Source organism: Schistocerca serialis, chromosome 4 (genome assembly GCF_023864345.2).
Source record: "Schistocerca serialis cubense isolate TAMUIC-IGC-003099 chromosome 4, iqSchSeri2.2, whole genome shotgun sequence".
NCBI classification, from domain to species: domain Eukaryota; kingdom Metazoa; phylum Arthropoda; class Insecta; order Orthoptera; family Acrididae; genus Schistocerca; species Schistocerca serialis.
In genome coordinates, this window is record NC_064641.1 from 874,441,020 (window position 1) to 874,460,980 (window position 19,961).

Sequence of the window (19,961 nt, forward strand, 5' to 3'; positions counted from 1 at the left end):
CTGTAACTTTTTGATTCTGCTGATCTGTATCATTACCAAAGGACTGTTGTATCCCTCCTTTTCCTGATTTTATGTTCCTATTTATCTCTCTTTTTATGATGTTTCGATGGTTTTTACTTTATTGTTTGACTGGCTAATTTTTTTGCGCATAATTCCATACCTGGTTCATTTGGCCTTCCTGATTACACATGTTAGGGCTGCACAGTATTTCTTGTAATGTAATTTCGCTGCTAGGTTTCTACTGGCCTTTATTATTCTGATGATTGCCCAACAAAACATGTTAAATATTTTATTGTGTTTTTATGAGAAATGACATGGGCTTCTACCTATAACGTGTATTCATCAGACGGACAAGGCGAGCAGCAATCTGCGTCTGTTTGCCGATGAAGCTGTGTGGTGTATGGGAGGGTGTCAGCGTTGAGTGACTGTACGAGGGTACAAAATGACACAGACAACGGCTGCCTGCTCTAATTTTAGTAAAATGTAAATTTAGTAAAATGTGAATTAATACAGATGAGTGTGAAAAACAATCCCTCAATGCTCGAATACAGTATTAGTAGTATACTGCTTGACACAGTCATGCCGATTAAATATCTAGGCGTAACGTTGCAAAGCGATGTGAAATGGAACGAGTATGTAACAACGGTATAAGGGAAGGCGAGTGGTAGACTTCAGTTTATTGCGAGAATTTTAGGAAGATGTAGTTCATCTGTGAAGGAGACTGCGTATAGAACACTAGTATTAGCCATTCTTGAATACTGGTCGAATGTTTCCGATTCTCACCAGGTCAGATTAAAGGAAGACCTCGAAGCAATTCAGAGGCGGATTGTTAGATTCGTTACTGGTAGGTTCGATCAGAACGCGAGTATTACAAAGGCGCTTTCTGAATTCAAGTAGGTATCCCGGGAAGGAAGCCGACGTTCCTTTCGACAAACACAATTGAGAAAATTTACGAACTCGGCATCTGAAGCTGACTGCAGAACGATTCTCCTGCCGCCAACGTACATTTCGTGTGAGGACCACGAGGATAAGATAAGAGAAACTAGGGCTTGTATGGAAACATGTTTTCCCGTCGTTATATTTGCGAGTGGAACGGTAAAGGTAATGGCTAACAGTGGTGCAAGGTACCCGCTTTTTACACAAGCGTTTGTGTTTTATGACTTTTGCTTAATTCAGCCCAGACATTTAAACAATAACAAGAAAAAAGGGTAATATATTAGATAAAAGTTGATTATAGAGAAAATAAAACAAATTATAGAGAAATAGAAACTCGCTATAACGGGAGATACACTACTGGCCATTAAAATTGCTACACCACGAAGATGACGTGCTACAGACGCGAAATTTAACCGATTGGAAGAAGATGCTATGATTTGCAAATGATTAGCTTTTCAGAGCATTCATTCACACAAGTTTGGCGCCCGTGGCGACACCTACAACGTGCTGACATGAGGAAAATTTCCAACCGATTTCTCATACACAAACAGCAGTGGACACGCGTTGCCTGGTGAAACGTTGTTGTGATGCTTCGTGTAAGGAGGAGAAATGCGTACCATCACGTTTCCGACTTTAATAAAGGTCGAATTGTAGACTATCGCGATTGCGGTTTATCGTATCGCGCCATTGCTGCTCGCGTTGGTCGAGATCCAGTGACTGTTAGCAGAATATGGAATCGGTGGGTTCAGAACGGCGGGTACGGAACGCCGTGCTGGATCCCAACGGCCTCGTATCACTAGCAGTCGAGATGACAGCCATCTTATCCGCATGGCTGTAACGGATCGTGCAGCCACGTCTCGAGCCCTGAGTCAACAGATGGGGACGTTTGCAAGACAACAACCATCTGCACGAACAGTTCGACGAAGTTTGCAGCAGCATGGACTATCAGCTCGGAGACCATGGCTGCGGTTACCCTTGACGCTGCATCACAGACAGGAGCGCCTGCGATGGTGTACTCAACGACGAACCGGTGTGCACGAATGCCAAAACGTCATTTTTTCGGATGAATCCAGGTTCTGTTTACAGCATCATGATGGTGGCATCCGTGTTTGGCGACATCGCGGTGAACGCACATTGGAAGCGTGTAATCATCATCGCCATACTGGCGTATCACCCGGCGTGATGGTATGGGGTGCCATTGGATACACGTCTGGGTCATCTCTTGTTCGCATGGAGGGCACTTTGAACAGTGGACGCTACATTTCAGATGTGTTACGACCCGTGGCTCTACCCTTCATTCGATCCCTGCGAAACCCTACATTTCAGTAGGATAATGCACCACCGCATGTTGTAGGTTCTGTACGGGCCTTTCTGGATACAGAAAATGTTCGACTGCTGCCCTGGCCGGCACATTCTCCAGATCTCTCACCAACTGAAAACGTCTGGTCAATGGTGGCCGAGCAGCTGGCTCGTCACAATACTCTTGATGAACTGTGGTATCGTGTTGAAGCTGCATGGGCAGCTGTACCTGTACACGCCGTTCAAGGTCTGTTTGACTCAACGCCCAGGCGAATAAAGGCCGTTATTACGGCCAGAAGTGGTTGTTCTGGGTACTGATTTCTCAGGATCTATGCACCCAAATTGCGTGAAAATGTAATCAGGTGTCAGTTCTAGTATAATATATTTGTCCAACGAATACCCGTTCATCATCTGCATTTATTCTTGGTGTAGCAATTTTTATGGCCTGTAGTGTAGATAATATTTTGACCTGTCGAAATCTCCATCACTCATCGAGTTTTAGATCTGGGAACTATTGCATTTTAAAGAGATAGATATACAGTATAATGATCCTTATCATGCAATTCGGATTGTTTCTACAAAGATGAAATACTGTGAAATAGAAGAAAATTAGCATCCACTTGGTGACGAAATCACTCCTTAGCTCCAGCGTGTAAAATCACTGATTCAAGCTGGAAAAATGTGCTGAAAATGTTTTTAGTGGTTTTAAAACAACTTTACTAATACCTTTGAACGAAATATGAATGCCTTTCACATGTCTTTCAACGCAAGCAGGCTTCATCATTGTGATACTAAATACACTACAGTTACTGAACAGTAATCGACAAGTAGCGTGCGAGTGGGTGCCGCCAGCAGTCAACTGATCCAGATGTTGCATTCAATATTCATGCACAATCTGCATCATCTATGGCATAAGGTTTTAATTATTGCCAACCCAACTCGTTTATAATATCCGTGATACTCTCTCCCCTATTTTGGGATAATACAAAACGAGCTGCCCTTCTTTGAACTTCAATCAGTACTGTTTAGTGAGGATTGCAACCCGAGCGGCAGTACTACAAATGAAGATCGAGTCAATGTAGTGTAGGTATCTCTTTCGCAGATTTCTTGCACCTTCTAATTGTTCTGCCATTAAGACGCAGCCTCTGGTTCGGCTTCCCAACAACATTTTGTATGTGAGGGTTGTATGCCCACGGGTATATTCGCCTATATCCACATTCTGACAGACATGCAAAAGTGTAACAGATATCTTTGGCAATTTAAAATGGAAATCTTTGGTAGAAAGACGACCTTACTCTCGTGAAATGCTTGGTGGGTAAATTTAGATCACCGCTAACAGACACAAACTTGTAACAACTCTCTGGCTCCGACGCTCATCTAGAGTAGGGACCGTGGGAATACGACAAGAAAGATCCTAGCGCTTCCGGGGGCATACGGAAAACCACTTCTTCCCCACACCACGCGCTAATTGAAGATTAGATTAGATTAATTATTCATTCCATAGACCCACAAAAGAAGGGATCCTCCTGAGTGTGGAGCATGTCACATAAACACATCACAAAAATGTAATTATAAAAACTTGAGACTAATTAATCTTAATGTTCCTCAGTCAATAAACAGTAAAATTATCTACATAAATTAAAATTAAACTTCTAATATTTAGAGGTTTAATACTTACAGCTGCTTTCATTAAAGCCATCATTCACACAGTAGCTAGTTACTTGGCTATTACAACCAAGTATTGTCAAAAATTAAAGTAAATTATTCATTTCAATGATCCTCAATTAAGAACAGTCAAATTATGTACAAGATTTAAAATTAAACTTCCACTATTAACAGACTTAAGACTTACATCTGCTTTCCATACATCTATCATTCTCACAGTAGGTAGTTACTTGGCTGTTACAACCAAGTATTGTCAAAAATTAAAGTATAATAAATATTAAAATGGTCTACTGCACTTGTTGAGAAATTCATGGATGGAATAGAAGGAGTTGGCCACCAAAAATTCTTTTAAATTGTGTTTAAACTGTGCCTTGGCTGAAACTAATCTCTTAATGGTTGCTGGTAACTTATTGAAAATATGCGTTGCTGAATACTGGACTCCTTTCTGGGCAAGAGTAAGTGATTTTAAATCTTTATGTATATTGTTCTTATTCCTGGTACTGATACTATGTGCTAAGCAGTTAGCTGGAAAAAGAGATGTATTATTTACAACAAACTTCATTAAGGAATAGATATACTGAGAAGCTGTGGTTAGTTTGCCCAATTCTTTGAATAGGTTTCGACATGATGTTCTTGGATTTACACTTCAAGTTACTCTTATTACACGCTTCTGTGCTCTAAAAATTTTTCTCGGTTTGTGGAGTTACCCCAAAATATGGTACCATATGACATAATGGAGTGAAAATAAACAAAATGTGCCAGTTTTTTTATATCAGTATCTCCTATGTCTGACATCATTCGCATAGCAAACACAGACTTGTTTAGGCGCTTTAGCAGTTCGTTAGTATGTCGCACCCAACTGAATTTATTATCAAGCTTTAATTCTAAGAATTTTACTCTCTCAACTTCTCCTATTTCCATGTCATCATATTTTATACGCACACTAGAAGGGAATCTCTTGGAAGTTCTGAACTGCACAGAGTGGATCTTTTCAAAGTATAGTGACAGTGAATTGGCTATGAACCACTTATTAATGTCAGTAAAAATTTGATTAGCTGCCCTTTCTAAATTTATATTTGATTTACTATTTATTGCAATGTTTGTATCATCTGCAAATAAGACAGACAGCGATGTCCATACGCACTACCCGCCTCCATGTCCCGCACAGCAGCTCATGAATTATGCAGGTGGATTTAGTACGAGACATTCAAGTGGGCTGTGCGCACACGATGATACAGGAACTTGTCGCCTAAGATTGGTGACTGTAATAACTCAAAGAATGTACGGGCACTTTGGCGCTTTCATTGTAGAGAAGATTTCACACGTTATGTGTCGCTGGCGTCATGGTAATCCCATATTACGCTTTCTCAGTACGATTCCAAGTTCACATAACATTTCTGGTTATTTGCAGAACAGTAAACTATTCTAAGAATTTTCCAGCTGTCAATGCATCTGTATTATACCGTGGAACCTTGGTCCCAGCATACGTGGAAGCAGGTGCTTGTTAACATTCCTGTATTGTCCACAACGTTTGCGAAGGAGAAATATGTCACAGTGCATGTAACTGCAACAGTTTTCAACTTGTAATCCGTAGCGGTCTATGGACGTTTTCAACAGTCAAACTTACTTATATTACTCACTAGGAAATAAATGGTAGAGAAGAAGTGTAGGCGAAAATGAGAGTGAAGGTCACCTATTCCCGGACAGAATCACCTTGCATTGTCCAAAGCAGAAGCAGTGTTTCGAATTCAGCCCGCATCAGAATGACAGTCGCAAGCAGACTCGATGTTGCGACAGGATGCACTAATGGGGAGGCTCATCTACATGTGCGATCTGAACATCGTCATGCGCCCTTTACAGAACCCGTATGTATAGCAACCAACTCTGGCGTCATGCTTCCTAGTCATCACACCTAATATTCTGACCCATCTAAGATCGGGATGAGCCTCTTGTGATACTTAGAGTACAACAGACTCTTTTTATTGTCCAATGTGCCATGGCACATCGTTTGTCTACTTCGAATGTCGAGATTATAGCGGAAGCAGTTAGTATAAAACGAAGACTTGCGGTATAGATGTCAATGAATTATGTTTATGTGGAGGGTATAAACGGTTCAGAATAAGTTACAGAGAAGAAATTCATTGCGCTATTGAAAGTAATGTTCTTCTAGCATTTACTCTTTTCAGCTACGCTGTGACAGGATATTTCAGGTTCGTATTTATAGTTGAGCTTGCTCATTTAAGAGGTTGGTACACCTATCAGATTGAGTCGTATGAGGTATGAATAACAGGGGTCACACAATCGTTTTATCAAAGGACTGGCAGTTTTACTGAGCAAAATAAAAGCACCGAGAATAGGAAGGCCAGTTCATTTTTGTAATCGACTAGCGTTTTGCCTTCAGTTTCGCCCACATACACGTATGTCACATATATTTCATACACGAATATATATTTCACATATCTTTCACGCATTTACTGCATATTTTTTCATATATATCCTCATATCTGTAGCGAATTTTGCTCTGCAGTTGCATGTGAATGCTGAGGAAACTTTAAATTTGTCTGAGTAAGAGGTATGCAGAAAGGTGTGGATAATGATTCAAAGAACTTGATGTGAAAATGGAACAAATAATTTTTACAATTGTTATAGGGTAAGTTTTTCCTCTTATTTCTTCAAGTTTCTTCTTTACTACCACAGGATTTTTTATACAACAAATTTGAATGAAGATGCTCCAGACGCTCGTGAGTTACTCTTTTGTATTGTCTCCTTTTCATTTTCAGCTCCTCCCCTATGGTAGGTAGATAATTCATATACCCACAGTGCTTCCTTTCAGACAGCAGGTGATATATGTACCAATTTTCGCTGAAATTGATCCAGTAGTTCAAGAGGTGATATGTATCAAGCTTACGTACATACATACAATCATATACACATAAATTCGTGACTTTTACAAATAGACTACCCTTTTCTCCGTGGTTTCATTCGCTTACGCATTCGACACATATACTGCACACATTTTCTTCTCTCCCCAGTCTGTATTCAGCTATTCCTCCCCCATCTTTCTGTCCATCTTAACCTTCCACGTCTATATGTTGCAGCAGTTTAAATGTTTTTAATCTAAGTGTGAAAAAGAAAGGGGTGAAACAAGGGAGATGAAACTTAATCTGCTGTTGCTCCGTGAAAAGTGAATGTCTTTTGGTCACACAACAAACTTCTTTTGGTGTGAGTGGGTCCAGCCACTACATGAGGAAGGGTCAGATGATGCTGATAAAATGAAATGGAAGCGGTTTTAAGTTAGTAATGTAAAGTATCAGAGCAGCTTTATTTATGCATAAGTTATTTTGGCTTTTGCAGTTATTTATTCATTGCTGTTTGATTAGCTTGTTGCACAGTGTTGTTTGTTTATTAATTCATTGGTTTTAAATTTGTGGTGGACCAATAAGGTACAGCAGTCAATTTGTTTTGGTTTTGTTCAAAGGAAGAATTTGTTTTGTTTGATGATGCTTGTCCACAAAACCATCGTTTTTTAACATTATGAGCATTATTTACGCCACATCCCGAGTTCACTTGGACTGGAGAAACTTTGTCTCAATGCAGTACAGTGGAAACGGCTTCGGCTATTCTAAGCACGAATTGATCACGTTGTTGCTGCTGAAGTGAAAAACTTGTACTGAGCGTGCATTCCTTACGGACACTAATATATGTTTGTTTGTGTTAAGCTTCGGTCTACGATTTAGTTTCGATTGCGTAGAGTCGGGCTGGAAGAGGGCGTAGGTTTCGACCTGACCTTTCCTTGGTGTTCAGACTCGCGTAAATAATAGGTGACTCATTGGGTGATTTTTGTTTCTTTCTAGCATCGTATCAAGTGACTGGCAGGAGAGTTGAAAACAGCGACAACGATCCGAGGTGTGTCATTGTAACGAGTTTGGGAGGCACATTAGAAGACAGCAAAGGTGTTGTGATTAGTGTTACGAAAATGTATGTACAGGATGATCAATTGTTAACGCAGCCGCTCTCGCGGCGTTCTGTGCCCGCGGTGCTGGTAACAGGAGGTCCACAGCAAATAATGTATGAATTATGGCTTAACTTATTTCTAACGAATGTAACATAAACACTTGAAAAGTAAATTACTCACAATTATTAAGCAAGGAAATTCTGGAACTGCGTCCCTTCGTTGTTCAAGCAATGCTGTCACCTGTTAGGACGTTGGACTGTTGACTGGAAACATGTTGCCTGGTCGGACGAGTCTCGTTTCAAATTGTATCGGGTGGATTGGCGTGTACGGCGTGGAGACAGCCTCACGGATCCATAGACCCTGCATGTCAGCAGGGGACTCTCCAAGCTGGTGGAGGCTCTGTAATGGTGTGGGGCGTGTGTGGTTGGAGTCATACGGGACCCTTGATATGTCTAGATACGACTCTGATAGGTGACACGTACGTAAGCATCCTGTCGGATCAGCTGCATCTGTTCATATCCATTGTGCATTCCAACTGAATTGGGTAATTCCAGCAGGACACTGCAACACCCCACACGTCCCGAACTGGTACAGAGTGGCTCCAGGAACACTCTACTGAGTTTAAACTCTTCCGCTGGCCATCAAACTTCCCAGACATGAACATTATTGAGCATATCTGGGATGCGTTGCAACGTGCTGATCAGAAGTGTCCGTCCCCCGTACTCTTACGGATTTATGGACAGCCCTGCAGGATTCATGGTGCCAGTTCCCTCCAGCACTACTTCAGACAGTAGTCGAGTCCATGCTACGTCGTGTTGCGATACTTCTACGTGCTCGGAGGGGCTCTACACAATATTAGGCAGGTGTACGAGTTTCTTTGCCTCTTCAGTGTACATGAAACGTCCCCTTAGAAAAATTATAAATTACTGTGCTGATAAACCTCTTACGTTGTTTGATTTTCAAACAGATGAGCAAAACTGAACGTACTCAGACATTTCTCTATTTATTCTGATCATCACTAAACTGACACACAATATTTTAGCGCAACGCAATCTGACTTTCAATAATCCCTACAAAAGAATGGCCCTGACTAACAATAACCTATACCTTTCATGAATCACTTACAAAAATCTTCGTTACTCGAACTACCGCAATACAGCGAGCGCCGCGTGGGATTAGCCGAGCGGTTTAAGACGCTGCAGTCATAGACTGTGCGGCTGGTCCCGGCGGAGGTTCGAGTCCTCCCTCGGGCATGGGTGTGTGTGTTTGTCCTTAGGATAATTTAGGTTAAGTAGTGTGTAAGCTTAGGGACTGATGACCTTAGCGGTTAAGTCCCATAAGATTTCACACACATTTGAGCATTTTTTGAATACAGCGAGCGCCAATACTGCCAGCTAAATAAAGGATTGTAACTACTGAAGGCACTAACTACTGATAGGCATAGTTAACAAATGAAAGATTTTGATAGAGAACAAACAATGTATTTACCTTAATAATGTTCGAAAGTCATCATAGATGTATATATATGTTCATGATATACAGCATTACAAATTTACTCTTTCTGATGGACACACGTCTAGATCATCCGCTCTCACAACTCCGCCATCTCTCTCCCTACATCCACCACTGCTGACGGCTCACCTCCAACTGCGCAACGCTACGCGCTGTTCACATCCAACTGCCCAACACTACAATGGCGAATATTCCAACGATGAGTCCAACCAGCCACAGACTGCACACAGCGCAGTCAGCAGTTTCATGCAGAGCACTACGTGGCGTTACCAACATAAAAACTTAAACGGCCTACTTACATACATTCAATGTGACTTGTGGCTCACAGGCATTAACAGGAGCAAAAGTAAATGTTACAAGTTTCTCGGGACCCTAGGAGCACGGCATCTACTGGTAGGTATGAGGAAATCAGCGTGAGGAGAACCGTCAGGATTTTTGTGACCAACATCTATGCAATACGTTGAAAGAATAGAATCTGGTACAGACTTTCTTAAGCTTGACAGAACCAAAAGTACTGTTGCACTCCGTAGGTCACTGTAGCGTACACGGCAGAAGATACTTCTTACCAACAGCGTCGATTCCATTCGTAAACTGAGCATACGAAAAAGGACTTTCTATACGTGTCTGTACGTGCCCTAATCTCCACTGCGCAACAAAATTTGGGTCTTTTATTGAAACCCGTCATTTTATTCCTTTCCGACACAGAAGTTCGAAATTTGGCTAGAAGGTACCTACAACCTTCCTCTGTAACGATGAAAGAGCTTGGCGCCCTGTGACGTCAGCGTCGGGCTCGGCGACGCTTAAGACGTTAAGGTGTGCACAAAAAAGGGACTGAGTTCAGAACAGGTAAGGTGCAAAGTAGGTTAGTGACGTCACGCCGGCGCCAGATTTCACCACAATTCTGCCCTCCGCCATGATAGATGCATCGCATCTTACTCACATCTCGCCCCCTCCTCTTGGCGCTTCTGCAGTGGAGATCAGAACAGCGTCGCCCAGCGTTGATATCATGTGGTTTTGCTATGAGCGGCCGAGCAAAACGTTTCAGACACACCGCTGCTCACGATCGACACAAAACTGCGTCAGGTGAGGTCATACAGGGTGACAATTACTGAGCCATATGAGAAAAACACGTAAATTAGATACCAACTACGGCGTGCACACACTGTATTCAACGTGTAAACGTCACTACAAATATTCGGATTTGCATTATGACATGTTTAATATGCCTGCCATAATGGGCGATGATGTGGCGCAGACGCATAGAGGAATTCTGCATGACCGGCTGAAGTGTCGGAACATCGATGCTGTCGATGGCCTTCTGAATGTTTCCAGCTCAGCAGTGGTTTTGGGGTTACTACCGTACACCTCGTCTTTAGTATAGCTCCACAAAAATGAGTCGCATGTGTTCAGATCCGGATAATATGGCGGACAATGGAACCCCTTGCCGTTGCCCTCTGGGTACCCCAGAGCCAGAACGCGGTCCCCGTAGTGCCCCTCCAGGACATCAAACACTCTGCTGCTTCTGTGGGATCGAGCTGCGTCTTGCATGAACCACATCTTGTCGAAATCAGGGTCACTTTGGGTAATGGGGATGAAATCATTTTCCAAAGCCTTCACGTACCGTTCGGTAGTCAACGTGACATCTAGAAATATCGCACCATTATTCCGTGACTGGACACTGCACACCACACAGTCACCTGTTGACGGTGAAGAGACTTCTCGATCGCGAAATGCGGATTCTCAGTCCCCCAAATGCGCCATTTTTGTTTATTGACGAACCCATCCGAATGAAAGTGGGATTCGTCGCTAAATCAAACCATACTAATTCCCACCATGCCCCGCGGCCAACCACCCAGTTTGAACGTCCTAACGCAAACCATTCAGAATTTACGACGATTTTATTTCAGATAGTTCAATAATTGTCACCCTGTGGAGTGTGTGAATCAAATCACCCCTTTCCTTGAGACGTTCATTTTCACACATGTCACAAACAAACAGCGTCTAACATTGATGAACTCTGACGCAGGACTAAAGTATCGTGGAGTGGCGTACCCACATCTGTGATTCAAGTTCAGTTCGACTCTGTGCCCGGCCGAGTTATAGCCATTGTTTCTGCCACAGCTGACACCCCTGTACATTAAATTTCGCTATCTGGATACTTCAGTCACGTATCGCTCCAACTACATTGCATACACACGATAAGTGATCATCTGGAAATGCGAGACTAGGGGTGGAACGTTGAATGGTTGAGTCACAGAATAGAAATGTCTAAGATATCTATCATCACATTTACATCAAGAAAATGAATGTAAAGATGAAATGATACGTGAGAAATGTTGCAGAAATACACTCCTGGAAATGGAAAAAAGAACACACTGACACCGGTGTGTCAGACCCACCATACTTGCTCCGGACACTGGGAGAGAGCTGCACAAGCAATGATCACACGCACGGCACAGCGGACACACCAGGAACCGCGGTGTTGGCCGTCGAATGGCGCTAGCTGCGCAGCATTTGTGCACCGCCGCCGTCAGTGTCAGCCAGTTTGCCGTGGCATACGGAGCTCCATCGCAGTCTTTAACACTGGTAGCATGCCGCGACAGCGTGGACGTGAACCGTATGTGCAGTTGACGGACTTTGAGCGAGGGCGTATAGTGGGCATGCGGGAGGCCGGGTGGACGTACCGCCGAATTGCTCAACACGTGGGGCGTGAGGTCTCCACAGTACATCGATGTTGTCGCCAGTGGTCGGCGGAAGGTGCACGTGCCCGTCGACCTGGGACCGGACCGCAGCGACGCACGGATGCACGCCAAGACCGTAGGATCCTACGCAGTGCCGTAGGGGACCGCACCGCCACTTCCCAGCAAATTAGGGACACTGTTGCTCCTGGGGTATCGGCGAGGACCATTCGCAACCGTCTCCATGAAGCTGGGCTACGGTCCCGCACACCGTTAGGCCGTCTTCCGCTCACGCCCCAACATCGTGCAGCCCGCCTCCAGTGGTGTCGCGACAGGCGTGAATGGAGGGACGAATGGAGACGTGTCGTCTTCAGCGATGAGAGTCGCTTCTGCCTTGGTGCCAATGATGGTCGTATGCGTGTTTGGCGCCGTGCAGGTGAGCGCCACAATCAGGACTGCATACGACCGAGGCACACAGGGCCAACACCCGGCATCGTGGTGTGGGGAGCGATCTCCTACACTGGCCGTACACCACTGGTGATCGTCGAGGGGACACTGAATAGTGCACGGTACATCCAAACCGTCATCGAACCCATCGTTCTACCATTCCTAGACCGGCAAGGGAACTTGCTGTTCCAACAGGACAATGCACGTCCGCATGTATCCCGTGCCACCCAACGTGCTCTAGAAGGTGTAAGTCAACTACCCTGGCCAGCAAGATCTCCGGATCTGTCCCCCATTGAGCATGTTTGAGACTGGATGAAGCGTCGTCTCACGCGGTCTGCACGTCCAGCACGAACGCTGGTCCAACTGAGGCGCCAGGTGGAAATGGCATGGCAAGCCGTTCCACAGGACTACATCCAGCATCTCTACGATCGTCTCCATGGGAGAATAGCAGCCTGCATTGCTGCGAAAGGTGGATATACACTGTACTAGTGCCGACATTGTGCATGCTCTGTTGCCTGTGTCTATGTGCCTGTGGTTCTGTCAGTGTGATCATGTGATGTATCTGACCCCAGGAATGTGTCAATAAAGTTTCCCCTTCCTGGGACAATGAATTCACAGTGTTCTTATTTCAATTTCCAGGAGTGTAGGTCATTTTAATGAGAACCTTGCCGAAATCGTTCAGTTGCCAATCCCTTGGATGAACGCTGATTAATGGACCATTGCTGTGGTAGTAGAGTATAAAATTCTCGCCGCGTGTCTACATCAAATTCCAACACATTTCTTTTAAAAAGTGATCTCCATCACACAGTGTCATTCTGTGTAACACAGTTCTTTAGTACGGCATAGGCTTTATAGCTACTAATTGAGCGCCAAGCATAACAATCCGAAACTTCAATGAAAATGGTAATATGCCGCTTACTATTCAATTCGCCTTCGCTTCTTAACCACACGATAAAGGCTTTTTAGAGAACCTCGAGTCATAGGGTCACCTCCCCGCCAATGAAAGTGGTACTCCTGACGCCATATTTCCTGACAGTTATCTCACTGAAAAACGTCAAGATTCAGCTTGCGTTGCTGGGTTTGAAGGATATGTTTGACAATGTTCCAAATCAACTCATTTTATAAAAAATGGTTCAAATGGCTCTGAGCACTATGGGACTTAACTTCTGAGGTCATGAGTCCCCTAGAACTTTGAACTACTTTAACCTAACCAACCTAAGGACATCACACACATCCATGCCCGAGGCAGGATCCGAACCTGCGACCGTAGCGGTCGCGCTGTTCCAGACTGTAGCGCCTAGAACCGCTCGGCCACCCCAGCCGGCTTCATTTTATAAGCTCGCACTGATCTTCAATGCGTTTGACAATCAGATCTACTGCACGAGAAAGATGTACGAGGTCTATTAAAAGTTTCTGTCGCGACAACGAAGCTTCCTAGCGAGGTACCTTCATCAGCACTACAACAAGGAGACAGAAGGCACGAGATAGCGATATGCACGTAAACAGGTGACGGTAGTATCGTGTACACAAGGTGTAAATGGTCAGTGCATTGGTGGAGATGTCATTCCTGTGAAAATGTTTCCGACGTCATTACAGCCGCACAACGGGAATTAACAGACTATGTACAGAGAATCATAGTTGGAGCTAGACGCACGGGACATAACGTTTCGGAAATTGTTAGGATACACAGTATTCCGAGACCCACAGTGTTAAAAGTGTGCCGAGAATACACTTCGGGCATTAACCCTCGCCACGGACAACGCAGTGACCGACGGCTTTCACTTAACGACAGAGAGCAGTGGCGTTTGCGTAGAGTTGTCAGTGCTAACAGACAAGCAACATTGCGTGAAATAACAGCAGGAATCATGTGGGACGTACGACGAACGTACCAGTTAGGACAGTGCGGCGAACTTTACAGGGTGTTTCAAAAATGACCGGTATATTTGAAACGGCAATAAAAACTAAACGAGCAGCGATAGAAATACACCGTTTGTTGCAATATGCTTGGGACAACAGTACATTTTCAGGCGGACAAACTTTCGAAATTACAGTAGTTACAATTTTCAACAACAGATGGCGCTGCAAGTGATGTGAAAGATATAGAAGACAACGCAGTCTGTGGGTGCGCCATTCTGTACATCGTCTTTCTGCTGTAAGCGTGTGCTGTTCACAACGTGCAAGTATGCTGTAGACAACATGGTTTATTCCTTAGAACAGAGGATGTTTCTGGTGTTGGAATTCCACCGCCTAGAACACAGTGTTGTTGCAACAAGACGAAGTTTTCAACGGAGGTTTAATGTAACCAAAGGACCGAAAAGCGATACAATAAAGGATCTGTTTGAAAAATTTCAACGGACTGGGAACGTGACGGATGAACGTGCTGGAAAGGTAGGGCGACCGCGTACGGCAACCACAGAGGGCAACGCGCAGCTAGTGCAGCAGGTGATCCAACAGCGGCCTCGGGTTTCCGTTCGCCGTGTTGCAGCTGCGGTCCAAATGACGCCAACGTCCACATATCGTCTCATGCACCAGAGTTTACACCTCTATCCATACAAAATTAAAACGTGGCAACCCCTCAGCGCCGCTACCATTGCTGCACGAGAGACATTCGCTAACGATATAGTGCACAGGATTGATGACGGCGACATGCATGTGGGCAGCATTTGGTTTACTGACGAAGCTTATTTTTACCTGGATGGCTTCGTCAATAAACAGAACTGGCGCATTTGGGGAACCGAAAAGCCCCATGTTGCAGTCCCATCGTCCCTGCATCCTCAAAAAGTACTGGTCTGGGCAGCCATTTCTTCCAAAGGAATCATTGGCCCATTTTTCAGATCCGAAACGATTACTGCATCCTTATTTGGAATCATCAATCTTCTGACTGGTTTAATGCGGCCAGCCACGAATTCCTCTCCTGTACGAACCTTTTCATCTCAGAGTAACTATTACAACCTCCATCATCAATTATTAGCTGAATATATTCTAATCTCTGTCTTTCTCTATAGTTTTTATCCTTTACACCTCCCTCTATTACCATGGAAGTAATTCCCTGTTGTCTTAACAGATGTGCTATCATCCAGTCACTTCTTCTTGTTAGTGTTCGCCACATCTTCCTTTCATCTCCGATTCCGCGCAGAACCTCCTCATTCCTTACCTTATCAGTTCATCTAATTTGCAACACTCGTCTGTAGCACTACATCTTAAATGCTTCGATTCTCTTCTGTTCCGGTTTTCGCTGGTCCATATTTCACTACCATACAATGCTGTGATCCAAAAGTACATTCTCAGGAATTTCTTCGTCAAATTAAAGGCTATGTTTGATACTAGTGGACTTCTCTTGGTTAGGAATGTCCTTTCTTCTAGGGCTAGTCTGCTTTTTATGTCCTCCTTGTTCCATCCCTCATTGGTTATTTCGCTGCTTAGATAGCAGCAGAGTTCCTTAAACTTTGTCTGCTTCGTAATCCCCAATACTAATGTTAAGTTTCTCGCAGTTCTCATTTCTACTAATTCTCATTATTTTTGTCTTTCTTTCATTTACTCAGAAATAATATTCCATTCTCTTTAGATCTTTCATTATATTCAACAGATCACACAATTCTCCGTCACTTACACTGAGGATAGCGATGTCATCAGCAAATCTTAACATTGATATCTTTTCAGCTTAAATTTCAATCGCACTCTCGAACCATTCTTTTATTTCCGCCATTGCTTCTCTTTATACCTTTATTAATCCGAGTACTTCGTCCTTGCTCTTCTAGTCCTATTGTTCCGTCTTGGCTCTTGTATGTGTTGTGTATTACCTGTCTTTTCCCACAGCATACTCCTATTTTTCACAGAATTTCGAACATCTTGCATCATTTTACATTGGCCAACGCTTTTTCCAGGTCGACAAAACCTATGAACGTGTCTTGATTTTTCTTTGGTCTTCAACCGCAGCCTCGGAACTGCATCCCTGGTGTCTTCACCTCCCGTAAAGCCAAACTGATCGTCATCTAACACATCCTCAGTTTTCTTTTCCATTCTTCTGCATATTATTCTTTTCAGCAACTTGGATGCATGAGCTGGTAAACTGGTTGTGCGATAATTCTCGCACTTGTCGGTTCTTGGTCTTCAACCGCAGCCTCGGAACTGCATCCCGCCCGCATCTCGTGGTCGTGCGGTAGCGTTCTCGCTTCCCACGCCCGGGTTCCCGGGTTCGAATCCCGGTGGGGTCAGGGATTTTCTCTGCCTCGTGATGGCTGGGTGTTGTGTGCTGTCCTTAGGTTAGTTAGGTTTAAGTAGTTCTAAGTTCTAGGGGACTGATGACCATAGATGTTAAGTCCCATAGTGCTCAGAGCCATTTGAACCATTTTTTAACTGCATCCCTGGTGTCTTCACCTCCCGTAAAGCCAAACTGATCGTCATCTAACACATCCTCAATTTTCTTTACCATTCTTCTGCATATTATTCTTTTCAGCAACTTGGATACATGAGCTGGTAAACTGGTTGTGCGATAATTCTCGCACTTGTCGGTTCTTGCAATCTTCAAAAATGGTTGGATGATATTTTTCGAAAGTCGGATGGTACATTTTCGAAGTCATACACTCTACACACCAATGTGAATAGTCGTTTTGTTGACACTTCTCCCAATGATTTTAGAAATTCTTATGGAATGTTATCTGTCCCTTCTGCCTTATTCTATCTTAAGTCCTTCAAAGCCCTTTTAAATTCTGATTCTAGTACTGGATCCCCTTCCTCTTCTATATCTACAGCTGTTTCTTTTTCCATCACTTCAACAGACTAGTTTCCCCTCATAGAGGCCTTCAGTGTACTCAATCCACCTATCCGCTCTCTCCTCCGCATTTAACAGTGGAATTCCCGTTGCGCTCTTAACGTTACCACCTTGGTTTTAATTTCACGGTGTTTTGACTTTTCTATATGCTGAGTCATTCCTCCCAACAATAATTTCTTTTTAGATTTCTTCATATTTTTCATGCAGTCATTTCGATTTAGATTCCATGCACTTCCTATTTTTGGTGGTAAGTTGATATGAGACCAAACATCCTATTTATTTCATTCCTAAGTGATTTGTATTTCTGAATTCCTGAATTTCCCTGAACTCTTTTGTGGTTCTTTCTTTCATCGACCAGAAGGAAGTACAAAATTGTTCATCATACAACGGGTGTTAAATGACTGAACTTTCATTCCACTGGGAACTGAAGCCCAGCGTTAATTCCAGTATGAAGCGTGACTGCGACGAACACACTCTTATATTTGTTGTGACGCGGAAGGACACAGCCTCCTAATGACACCGTAAGGAATTTCGTGCTACGCCTGAAGCACAGGCTGCGTCAGCTCACGCATGCTGCCGACTGCGCGTTGGTAGTATACGTCTCTTGTCACATCTCACACATGGTCTATGAGGGACAGACCAGGGGACAGGCATGTCTGTCAAGTATCCTTATATTCCTCAAGGCGCTTGTGATGTGAATTGACGCCTAGGGTCTGGCAGTATCCTGCTGACATACGACATTCGGTACCCTGATCATGAACAGTACAACAGGGTTTACCATTCTTGCCACATAATAGTGAGCATTCAGCCTTCCTTCAAGAGCTACATCTACATAGATAGGTACTCTGTAATTCACACTTGCCTTGCTCTGAGGGACATCGCGCAGTGATTAGCACACTGGACTCGCATTCAGGAGGACAAAGGTTCGAACTCGCATCCGTCCATCCAGAGTTAGGTTTTCCGTGATTTCCCTAAATCGGTCCAAGGCAAATGCCGGGATGTTTCCATTGAAGGGCCGGGCGATTTCACTCTTCATCCTTGTCAGCATCCGAGTTTGTGCTCCGTCTCCAATGACCTCGATGTCGACGGGACGTTAAACCCAATCTTCCTTCCTTCCTTTTAAGTGCCTTGTACAGGGTTCATTGACCCATCTTCAGCCTATTTCACTATCGGTCCACTCCCGAACAACGATCGGGAAAAATGAACAGTTAAATCTTTCCATACGAACGCTGGTTTATCTTATTTTAATTACGATGATGATTTCTCCCTATGTAAGTGGGCGTCAATAAAATATTTTCGCGTTCGGAGGACAAAGTTGGTGAACATTTACCAAATCAGTCCTGTTGTCATATACACTAGCTCCCCACACCGTAAACTGTTGGCTACCCAAGAGACAAGAAACGCACAGCTGCAAAGCTATTTTATCATGCGTAATGGTAAGTCTGTTCTAGCATCAACAGTTAAAGCTTTTAGTGAATATTATCACATAACCCAGAGCAGATCTGTGGCTGGATATTTATCGCGGACAATGCAATGCAAGATACTTTTACACAGCTAAGGGTCAGAGGTCGAATGGAAACGTTCATTACAAGGCAGAAGACTGCAGTTGCTGTTCCGCGTGACTATTAGCTGCTGAACAAATAAGAATCTCAGAAATTATCATAAAAGTAAATCAATAGGAAGTAATTTAATAATTTAATGAAAATGATTTAACTGTTCCTTTGAACGGTCTCAGCGTAACTTTATTCGTCGTAATCTTGTTGCGGGGAGAGTTATTAGCACGTCTCAAGATAGTGCGAAAACTGGTTAAACCAAATGGTTGCTAAAATGGATCCAGTAGTAATATTTCTTCAAGCGTAGCTCGTAATCTAGCCCTAGAATTTCTTTTTACCCTCTCCGACGTTGTGAAGGTGTTGAAAGGAGCATCTCCACGGATAAGAATACGCTGAGGGCGCTCTTAGTGGAGGTACAACAAGCTCATCGGACGAAAACTTAAGTCACGCCTGTGCCCACGCACAGACGAATCGTTATGCCAGTACAGTTGGTCAGCAGTCGCGCCACGTGCTCAATCTTGCGCACACTGCTTCTACGTGACAACAAGCCAGTAGCGATCAGTGTGGCATTCATGTTTAAAGCGGGCACTACGGCAAAAGGCCGGCCGGGGAGGCTGAGCGGTTCTTGGCGCTACAGTCCGGAACCGCGCGACCGCTACGGTCGCAGATTTGTATCCTGCCTCGGGCATGGATGTGTGTGATGTCCTTAGGTTAGTTAGGTTTAAGTAGTTCTACGTTCTAGGGGACTGATGACCTCAGACGTTAAGTCCCATAGTGCTCAGAGCCATTTGAACCATCTTTTTACGGCAAAAGGAGGCAAGAGTAAATATTGTTGGCGGGTTCAGTAAAGAGTCATGGAGCTATAATAAGCTCATTGGACAACATAATTAGTTACCACCAGAGAACTCATGACAACCATCACTCAATACCGTGAAATTTCACCCTTGGATTCGATAACCGCCTGTATCCGATAAAGAAGTGAGTCCCCAAGGTTGTGCAGGGACGTCGTATCCAGGTTAAGGCACTCGCTGAGGATTTGATAATGCAGTTCCACCAAATTTCGGGGATGGTGGCGTTCTACCCGCTGCTCCAACATGACCCGCAGATTTTCTGTGGGGTTTAAGTGAGGAGATTTTGCAGGCCAA